General features: G+C 41.6%; 1 long non-coding RNA gene across 1 annotated transcript; it reads left to right on the top strand.

Annotated features, from left to right (window-relative positions):
- Positions 1 to 720: 720 nt before the first annotated feature.
- Positions 721 to 2,975, top strand: LOC131250987 (uncharacterized). The gene is made up of 2 exons (XR_009173540.1): positions 721 to 806; positions 1,940 to 2,975. It is a non-coding gene; the product is annotated as an uncharacterized LOC131250987 (long non-coding RNA).
- Positions 2,976 to 11,393: the final 8,418 nt, after the last annotated feature.

The raw sequence follows: 11,393 nt of genomic DNA, 5'->3' as shown, positions 1-11,393 counted from the left end.
GTGCGAATGTGTTTGGTGACATTGATAAGACGTTCGCCGATTGCGACGTGGGTGATGTTCTCGTTTGGCCTAGAGTGCTGACGAAAACATAGATATTAAAGGAGTTTACTTAAAACTTTTCCTAAGTCAAGAACATATTTTTGTAATTTGGTCAAGACATATGGATTGTGTTTGAGGTTATTTTGGATATTATTTGACTAAATCTTTATCTTGAATTATTTAGCAGTTTTGCTTGACTAATCTAGTGATTTGTTTCAGCTTTTCATCTTCTTATGTGTGACAGAAGGTACACATATTTCTATTATGATTTGTTTTGATTTTTTCCTTGCTTATATGTAAAATGTTCTGATTTAAATATTAAAAACTACGTAGTGACTTAATCCCAATCTTCCAAACATTGGGTACATAGGCAGCCGTTCATACTAGACTGTATCGGTGCAGCCACAATTTTTTTTTTTTCCCTTCTCGTAGTGTGGATGCATTTTCGTCACGACTACTAGGCAATAAGAGTGAGGTGGATGTAAGTTCTCGAAACCTTTAATTAATCTCGAGTCATTTATATCTTTATCGCTTCATTTATATGTTGTCGTCAGGGTGAACTTGTAACTCCTCAGAACCCGCTCTGCCGTAAGACATTACGGTGCATGATGGTTCCTAGTAGGTTAAGTTGCAGATTATTATTAAGAGTTGGTTGGGTATATTTTATTTTTTGTAAATGTTGTTGAGTTCTCTGTTTGGGAGAAGACACCTCTACATGTGGGGCACACGTGACCACCTGGTGCATAGATGTGGCATCTGAACCAATGGTAGGACGCTTTACAATTGTATAGTCAATAATGTCCTTCTCTTTAGGCTTTTTGTTAATCTATTCATTGTTTAATGCCAGTTCTATATTTGCTATTTAATCTTGTACTGCCCTAGCTTAGATGAGTTGCAGCTTCAGAAGTCATCTTGATTTCCTGAAATAAAATGGAAATAGCACCAGCAGAACAGGCCTCCTCAATGACCTCATGCAACAACTTGCAGCAAGGCCCTTGATATTAATGAAAGCATTCTGAAAATGATTGTGAATTGAACGAACCCGCAATATAGTTAAAACCTGGATAAACTCAAAATACAGTCGAACCTTCTACAAAGACCCTCGAAATCCACCAATAATATAGAGAAAAAAAAAAAGTCATTTAGAGAACTCCAAACCCGCATGGGTCGAGATTGTCATGTGTATACTTCTGTTACAAAAGAAACACGGTTTTCTGCTCCTATTCAACAAGATATCAATTAGAGGCTCAAGATTTCTAAACAAAAATAGATTTGTTGAAAATTTCAATTTCAGCATCCATTCCACATCCTTCCTGCATCACTACCTAATGGCTGTTTCAATATCAGTGGTATGTCGAAGGATCGAGCAACGATATGATGCTTATCCATTTCTCACATTAGTTGGGATATGGCTTGTCCTTCTAAAACTCTCCCTCCACATCATCACCAGCAAAGGCACTGTGTATGAGGTCTGCTTGAGATGGAAGTTCATACTCTGCCATTTCAATCATCAACATCATCATCATTAAGCCTTATCCCAACTAATCGGGGTCGGCTACATTAATCCTTTTTTTCCCTGATTAATGTGGTGTTTGGATCTGTGGGCCATTCACATTAAAGGACACTAGAAGGCATATCAAGATTCAACATCCCCCAGCCATCTGTACTCAGGGACATGGAAGCTATTTTGTTATTTTGAAATAGTTGTAATCACAATTTGAAGACTATCTTGAACAATTGCAATTTTGTTAATTTATACTCTATTGAACTAATTATTGCAATTTAATTTGATTGTGCATCCAAACACTGCCTAACTACAAAGCTATACCAATGTGCTGATTCTGGAATTGCACTCATGTTCTTTTCCCCTTTAATATCTTTATGTTCGATGATTCTGCAGATGGAAGGAAATGCACTGAACGCTGTTGAAGTAGTTACCTTTGACTATCCATGTGAGTTGATGTTCATCAGACCTTTTGAAATGTAAGTGGGTGAGATGTTGCACGATTTAACATATGTGACATGTGATACTCTAGTTGTAGCCATTGTTTGATCTTTTAACCATTAGAATGGCATAGATGTGGTTGGATTATTTCCAGGTTTTGAAGTTATCAGATGAAATGGTTTGTAACAGTTCTGATACAGCCATTTTTTTTTTCTGGCAACATGTCAGATGTTTATGAGTATCTAATCCGTGCAAAAGGTGGGCCACACCATGATGGTTACCTAATATGAATATAAGGTGGAAGTAGTCATTGAGTGGGACACCAAAATTCATGTACAGCTAATGGTATGACTCTGTACACTCATTTGGCTGGCACTCCATGTGAGCGCTGAATTGGTTTGTAAAATCCATGATAATTTTTTCAGTGGAAATGTTTGAAAGCTTATATTTTTTACTCACACATAAGAAATCACATGTTTTTATTTTTTTTATTTTATTTTATGTTTGCATTTGTGGACAACTCGTGAGCATGCTTTCAATTGAAAAGGGCTCAAGGGAACTTGACTCTTTGAAGGTCTTTTATCTTCAATGTTTGACATTTCTCCCTCCTATAAATTTTGTTTTCATTTGAATGCTATAAATAAATTATGGTGGTGATTGTAACGGTCTTTTTTAGGATTCTTTTCGGTGGGAAGAAGCCAGCTGTGAGTGTTTAAACTATGTTGCATCTCTCTCCATCATGTTGTTATTTCTCTCTATTTTATTTTTCAGTGGGCTTCTTTCCATTGCATATACACTAGGTATATTCTTTCCTTCTGACTGTGCATTCGCTGGAGAAATAGGATGGCTAGGATTGTTTGGTGGGAACACTTTGTTTTGTATTGCCTATTAACAGGGGGGAATCACCCGATGAGCTGTCTGGGTCGCTTATAGGTGGGCTCCGCCAATACTAAATGTTGGCCTGAATGAAAATTCCAGTAGTCTCAGACCATGTGAATCATAGCTTCTTTTAAAGGAGCTGATATTTGTGCAGCACTATTTTTTGTTCCTTCTCATTCTCTATGTTTTGGTATTGAGGTCTGGTAAGATCTCCAGTATCTACTACTACACTGCATATCAGTTCGAGGTTGTTTGTAACATGGGGATGTTCTCGTTTGGCTAGGATGAATTCTAATCTTTTATTTTGTTAATTGGTTTCAGTTGATTAAACTATTCACATTTCATGGATTTGAGCTGGTTATTTGTAATATATAAAGGGTTGACTAAACTATTCTTTTCTTGGATTGAATCTGGTTGTTTGTAATATATGTAGGAAGGCTCAAAAGAAGGTTGAACAAGAGCAGATACTAAGTAGCCAATTCAAGGCAAGGCATAGCCAACAGTTGGAAGTTCCGGGCAATTTCTTTTGTATGGGTCCTAGTTTAGGAGGGGGAAGTGTTTAGTTAGGAGGGTTAAAAGTCAATTTTTGTTGGAGTGGGCCACTTGGGTCATCTCTTCTTTTATTGAATTGAGTTGTTACCAATTTTGTGAATTGGATTCTTATCAAACAATAGTGTGAATTTTTTTTTGAATGACTTTGAATGACTATCAGGTGCAAGATTAAAAAAATAATAATAATAATTTATAGATATTTTAATTTATGTACAGATATTTTAGCGACGGATCAAATCCGTCGCTAATTTCTGACCATTGTAAAAAACAACGGATTTGAGGTCGTCGCTTACATATTAGCTTAGTGACGGACCTTATCCGTCGCTAATTTCTTACCGCTGAACAACGGATTTGAAGTCCGTCACTTACTCATATTAGCGACGAACTGTATCCGTCCCTAATTTCTGACCGTGGAAACTCGACGGATTTTGAGGTCCGTCACTTACTCATATTAGCGACGGATCTTATCCGTCGCTAATATTTTTAGTGACAACCTTTATTAAATTTTACCGATGGATTTTTTATTTTTTACGACGGATCTTATCCCTTGCTATGAAACGACGGACGTTATCCGTCACAGATGAAATGACGGATTTTATCCGTCGAAAAAAAAACGACCCAATAAACAGCAATAGACTGAGTAACGGACAAATCCATCGTTTATTTAGTTTTACGACAGATTTGGTCCGCCGCAAATTAGCGATTTTGATGTAGTGACCCCTCGATCGGTCGAGTACCTCGAAACCCAAAAAACTGATACTCACTAGACTTTAAGTTGAACCATCGAGCAGGGCACTCGACTGGTCGAGCAACCCCCAAATGCGGCTCCACATCTCAACAATATCCCGCTTGGAGACACATTGCCATAAACTTTCGTCTTCTACATCCGGAGTGCACCACCTCCCCGTCTTCAAGCTTGAAGACCAATCAAAGCTAAACATAGTTTTAGCTTCTCCAATGTGACCGCCTTGGAAGTATATCTACAGGATTCTCACTTGTATGAATTTCTCCAGAGCAATCGATCCATCTTCTTGTAACGAACGTATGAAGTGATATCTGATGGCAATATGCTTGGTTTTGAATGAAATATTGAATTCTTAACTACGTGTATTACACTCTGACTGTCACTGTACAGCTTGCAATCTGCTTGCTTCTTACCCAAATCTTCCATGAAACCTTGCATCCATATCATCTCCTTACACGCTTCTGTAGCCGCAAGATATTCTGCTTCCGTCATACTGATAGATACTATCTTCTGTAACTGAGAGACCCAACTGACTGTAGCACTACCCAGAGTAAAGACATAACCTGTAGTGCTTCTTCTGCTGTCGATATCTCCTGCTAAATCTGAATCTACGTAGCCTTGTAGCTTGATTTCCGATCCTCCATAACACAGCCCTACATCCACAGTACCAGGTATCTGAGGATCCACTTCACAACTTCCCAATGTTCCCTCCCGGGGTTGTTCATGAACCTGCTAACAACTCTCACTGCTTGAGCAATGTCTGGCCTTGTGCTCACCATAACATACATGAGACTCCCAATAGCTGACGCGTATGGGACTTTAGCCAAGAAGTCTCGTTCCTCCTGCGTCTTTGCACCTTGCTCCTTAGATAGCTTGAAGTGGTTGGCTAATGGAGTGTTAACCGGCTTAGCATCTCTTATATTGAATCGATCAAGTATCTTGGCTATATACTCTGCCTGTGACAAAACCAGTTTCTTGTTTTTCCTATCACACCTTATCCTCATGCCTACGATTTGTTTTGCAGCTCCTAAATCTTTCATGGTAAATACTCTAGACAATTGTCTTTTGAGATCTGAGATGTCCTTCATGCTTGAACCGACCACAAGCATATCATCAACGTACAGAAGAAGGATGATATACGACGTATCAAACTTCTTCAAATAACAACAGTGGTCTGCATGATATCTCCTGTAACTGTTTCCCGACATGAAACTGTCGAACTTCTTGTACCACTGCCTCGGGGCCTGCTTCAGGCCATATAGACTCTTCTTCAGTCTGTACACCTTGTTCTCCTTTCCTGGTGCCATGTATCCTATCGGCTGATGCATATATATCTCTTCTTCAAGGTCCCCATGAAGAAAGGTTGTCTTAACATCTAGCTACTCTAGATGTAAGTCCTCTGTAGCCACTATACTCAAGATCATACGAATCGTAGACATTTTCACCACAGGTGAAAATATTTCAATGAAATCAATACCCGCCTTTTGTTGAAATCCTTTCACAACCAGTCTAATCTTGTACCATTCTGAACCCTCGTGCTCCTCCTTCAGTCTGTAAGCCCACTTATTATGAAGAGTTTTCTTACCCTTAGTAAAGTGACTAGCTTCCATGTACGATTAGACTCAAGAGAGTCCATCTCATCATCTATGGCCTGCTCCCACTTAACCCGTGTATCCGACTGTAATGCCTCTTCAAAACACTCTAGTTCACCATTATCCGTCAGTAGTAGATAATGTAAGGAGGGTGAGTATTAGACCGTGGGTCTCCTCTCCCGAGTAGACCTCCTCATAACCGGTGTATGCGACTCTGCCTCATAATGCTCCCGTGCATGATCATCCTGTGGCACTGTAACACCCGTATCCGGTAACTCTTCCAACTCTATGAATTCTTTCTCCTCGACCTTATTTTCTTGCACACTGTCCTTATGCATCACTTTTTCATTGAAGACTATGTCCTTACTTCTGATAATTTTTCTATTTTTTGTATCCCAAAACCTGTAGCCAAAATCATGCTGCCCGTAGCCTATAAACGTGCACCTTATGGACTTCGCATCTAGCTTGTTTCTGTGCTCTGTATCAATGTGAACATATGAAGTGCAACTGAACACTCTGAGATGTACAAGGTTCACTTCTTTCCTATTCCACGTTTCTTTCGGTAGCCCACTATCCAATGGTGCTGAGGGACTTCTATTGATGAGATATGCAGTATTATTGACAGCATCTGCCCAAAAGGTTTTGGGCAACCCTGCATGTAACGTCATGCTCCTGGCGCACTCAAGGATAGTCCTGTTAATGCGCTCGGCTACACCATTTTGTTGCAGTGTCCCTAGAATCATTTTCTGATGTTTGATTCCATTTACTGCACAATACTCCTCAAATCTCTTATCACAGTACTCTCCCCTATTATCTGATCTGAGACGTTTTACTATTTTACCTATCTCATTTTCTACCATAACTTTCCACTTCTTAAATACATCAGATTTGTGCTTTAAGAAATAGACCCACAATTTTCTACTAGCATCATCAATAAAAGAAACAAAATTACGTGAGCCACCAAGAGATACCTGTGCCGGTCCCCACACATCAGTGTTTACAAGCTCCAATAGATGTGTCTTTGGAGCGCGTCCTGTTTTCTTGAAGCTTACCCTTTTCTGTTTGCCATACACGCAGTCCTCACAGAATTTCAAGTCAATAGACTTCAGCCTTGATAGCTTCCTTTTTGACAATAGCACTTCCATCCCCTTCTCACTCATATGTCCTAACCTCTGATGCCATAACTGCCCATTCACTCCAGTTGATATGACTGCAAGTGAACTATACGATCCTGAAGTCACGTACAAGGTACCTTCTTTCTTGCCTCGAGTATCACCAAGGCACCTTTTGTGATTTTCCAGGAATCACTGGTGAATGTCGTCGTCACATAGCCAGTATCGGCCAACTGCCCCACTGAGATCAAGTTACGTATCAAACTCGGTACATGTCTGACATCCTTCAATTTCAAAACCGTTCCGTCTTTCTTATTTATATGAACATTTTCCTTTCCAACAATACTGCACGGCTTATCAACACCCAGGAAGACTCTCCCAAAATTACCTGATACATAATCACGCAGAACTTCCTTACATGAAGTGGCATGAAACGAGGCACCCAAATCTATAACCCAAGACTCATTCCTCGCATCAAGAGACAAGATCAACGCCTCTGTGTCACTCTCCTCAGATATATTCACTTAATCCTTCCCGCCTTGAGAGTTTCCTTCTTGTTTCTTGAGCGCCCTACAATCACGTTTCATATGCCCCTTTTTCCCGCTATGTCAACACCCTTCTTTGTCTTTCGGACCCTTGGACTTCTTCCTTAACTTAGAACGTCCGTGTTTATTTTCTTATTTGTTCAGCGATCTTCCTCTTCCTTCAACGTTTAAAGCATTCCCTGAATCTCCTGAAACTCCTGATGCCTTTCTTCTAGATTCTTCGTTGAGAATTAGATCGGCCACATCATCAAATTTCAGCTTTGTCGACCCTGAACAATTGCTCACAGCAATCACCAAACCATCCCAACTGTTTGACAGACTGGATAAGATCAATAACGCCCTGACCTCATCCTCAAAAACAATGCCAACAGATTTCAACTGGCTCGTGACTGTATTGAACTCGTTTAGATGTTCAGCCACGCTCTAACTATCTGACATCTTCATGTTGAATAGTTGTTTCATAAGATGAACCTTTTTGGAGGCTGAGGGTTTTTCATACATGTTGATTAGGGCTTCTATTAATTCTTTTGTAATTTTCACCTTAGATATATTGAAAGTGATGCTCTTAGATAAAGAGAGATGGATTGTTCCTAGAGCCTTCCGATCCAATAAAAATCATTCATCATCTGTCATCTTTTCTAGTTTCTTCTATTTTCCTCCTAGAAGAATATAGAGGTCCTTCTGATACAGATAATTCTCCATCTACATCTTCCAGAAGGTGAAGTTTGAACCATTAAACTTCTCAATTTTAGTCTTCCTTTCTTCCGTCATCGCTCTCAATAGAACTAAAACCAATAGCTCTGATATCAGTTGTTGCGCAGCACACTAACAACGCAGTGAACCGAGATCCAATCTCCGGTCTCACCCATAAACGATAAACAGGAAGAAATATAAACTAGAAGAATAATCAAAGCATTCCAAACAAACCACAAGACAAGATATACGTGGAAAAACCCCAACAAGGGTAAAAAACCAAGGATGCAAACTTCCACTATAAAGAAAAACAAAGATTACAAGGCAATATATTAACCTCTCCCTCGAGAGTACAGAGAAAACCCTTTGCCAACACCTTAGAAATTATTTCCCATAATACCTAGAAAAGCCTTAGGGACCTCTATTTATAGTTTAGGCAACTTCCCTTTCGTACCCTTGCGAAAATCGACTCAAAAATTCGCAGTCTGCATCAAATCCGAAACGAATCTAGGTAACCTCGATTGGTTGAGCGAACCCCTCGTGACCGATCGAGCATGGGCCACGACCGGTCGAGCACTTCGGAACCCAAAAAACTTATGTTCGCTAGACTTTGAGTCGAGCCAGTCCATAACTGGTCGCACTCGACCGGTCGAGCAGGGCACTCGACTGGTTGAGCGGCCCTCATATGTGGCTCCACATCTCAACAGGAAATGCTCACCTTTAAAACTTTTGGAAAGCTAACTTTGACGTTTCTGTGCCATCCAACTGGTGTTAGGAGGGACATGATGAGGTCAATCACCATCTTCCTTAGGATATAACTACTCTGAATCAAGTGAGCTCTCTGGTCTCCTCGCAGAATTTCCTCGGGCTTGGGCTTAACATGTCAGACCGGGCCCAACCCATTGTCGCCCTAACCATGGGTATGGAATTAAGATTCCTCAATATGGAAATAGAGTTCACTCTAGTGGGGCTTTGTCTCCTCCATTGCTAAATAGGAAGGGTTTTTAGTGCCCAACACAGCATGTATCACTGCAACTGCCCTCCACATGAAAAGTGGTTTGAGTATCACAACATCCATGCTTTCAACACTATGTTATAGGAATTATCTTAAGAAACTTAAGATGAATGGATGATTGTGGCTCTCACCATGTAGATGAATTTTGACAGTGGATTGGTTAACATAGGATGGATATGTGAATTTCCTTCATGAGTTACACACTTTTTTTTTTTTTTTTTGGAAACCGCCATTGTATATATATCTAAAAGGAGCTGTACAGCTAGGAGGGGCCTGCAGACAAAAAAGGAGGAGCAGCCCCAAGGAGACACAGGGCAACAGGGCCCTTTACAACTCATGCAAATAGCCCAAACCTACTTTGTCCAAAAAGAGAAGCCCCCTAATAACAGGAGGAAGATCAGCCGAGTGACAGAAAAGGCAGTGAGATTGACTACTACTACCCCTCTTGGCAAGCCCATTAGCCACCGCATTGGCTTCCATCGGGGAGTACAAAATAGAAAAGTCCATGGAAGTCCTAAGGTTTCTGATCCTGACCCACTAATACCACAGGTCCCACGACGAGGAATTCCGATTGTTCAAGGCAGCCACCAGAGCCTTAGAGTCACTAGCCAAATCTATTTTGGTGAAGCCCAACTCCTTGCAAAAAGAAAGCCCGTCCCAAATCGCTTTCACTTCAGCCCTCCTATTAGAACCAAACCCATAACCTGACGAAAAAGCAAAGAGGAAAGCCCCATCACACTCTCTCGTCACCCCACCACCTCCAGAACTGCTCAGGCTACCCAGGGCTGAACCATCCACATTGATTTTGATACGACCTTGGGGAGGAGGGATCCATTTGACCAGGAGAGCCTGTTTTGGATGCGAAACATTTTTAGGGATCCCCAAACAGTCCAAGGCGAAGGAAGAATGAGAGCGCCAAGCCTTGGTCGAAGAGGGAAAGAGGGCCGCCATTTTCCTCACCCAGGAAAACACCCTGGAAATGACTCTTTGAGGCGAAACCACTGCCTCCTCCGTGCGGGCTGCATTTCTAGCAAGCCATAGTTCCCAAAGAATGATCAAAGGGGCTAACCCTCTAAGGGAAAGGAAAATATCTGAAGTGGAAGCCGCATTCCACCATGCAGTAGCACGCCCAATCACCGAGCCACAGTTACAGGGAGGAACCTCAAAGCAAGACCCAAAAAATTGCCACACTTTGTCCGCCAGTTCACCTGAAGAGAAGACATGATCGATGGATTCAGAGGAAGGACTTTGGGAACGGCAACAGATGCACATGGAAGCAAGGGGAGTTCCTTTTGCCTGAAGCCTGTCATCCACTAAGATCGCCTGCATAAAGATTCTCCAAGTCAGAAGAGAGAATTTGAGGGGCAAATTTGGGTGTCAAACCCATTTCGACTAGGCTGCCATCGATCCCCTAGGGTGGGCCGCACACCAAGGAGACCTCCTGCAAACAAAAGACCATGCCATCTTTGCACGAAGGGCCTGCATAATGTACCTGAGATCCTTTACTCCCAGCCCTCCTTCAGCCTTTGGAGAAGAGATTTTCTACCAATTAATCCAGTGACAGTTCTTGTGAGGGCCATCCCAGCCCCTGAAGAACTAGACCATCAATTTTTGAAGCTCCCTAAGGATGGTCAGAGGAACATCAGTTGCAGCCATGCAATGGATAAGAATACTGGTTAGGACATGGTTAATAAGGGTGAGTCGGCCTGCTTGAGATAAGATCCTGGATTTCTAACCAGCAATTCTGGATGAAAATTTCTCAATGATCCACTGAAAGTAAATTTTTCGCTCTCTCCCTTTGAAGATGGGGACTCCCAAATACATGAAGGGGGAGGAACCCAAAGAAAAGCCAAGGATTTGGTTGATGGAACGAGTGCGAGCCGTAGGTCTGGTGGTTGGCACGAGGAAAACCGACTTCTGAGCATTAATTTTCAGGCCCGAAGCACGCTGGAAAAGGGAGAGGAAGTCAACAATCCTACGAAGCAAGCTGGAGGAGCCGTTGGCTAGAAGAATAGTGTCATTAGCAAACTAAAGATGAGTGATTAGGGGGTAGTTTCTAGACGTCTTGAATGGACGGCAAGTCCCTGCAGAGATCAAGTGCTTGTACCCACGCCCTAAGGCTTCTGCTGTGATAATTATAAAGAGGGTTGGAGAGATGGGGTCCCCTTGGCGAAGACCGCGGAAGGATTTGAAGAAGCCTGCAGGTTCCCCGTTGATGAGGATGGAAAACCATGCACTATTCCAGTACTTCTCGATGAGATCAATTCAGGGGGAGC

This window comes from Magnolia sinica, chromosome 7 (genome assembly GCF_029962835.1).
Source record: "Magnolia sinica isolate HGM2019 chromosome 7, MsV1, whole genome shotgun sequence".
In the NCBI taxonomy this organism is placed as follows: domain Eukaryota; kingdom Viridiplantae; phylum Streptophyta; class Magnoliopsida; order Magnoliales; family Magnoliaceae; genus Magnolia; species Magnolia sinica.
The sequence above is the reverse complement of the archived record's forward strand: the minus strand, read 5'-3'. Positions and strand labels throughout refer to the sequence as shown.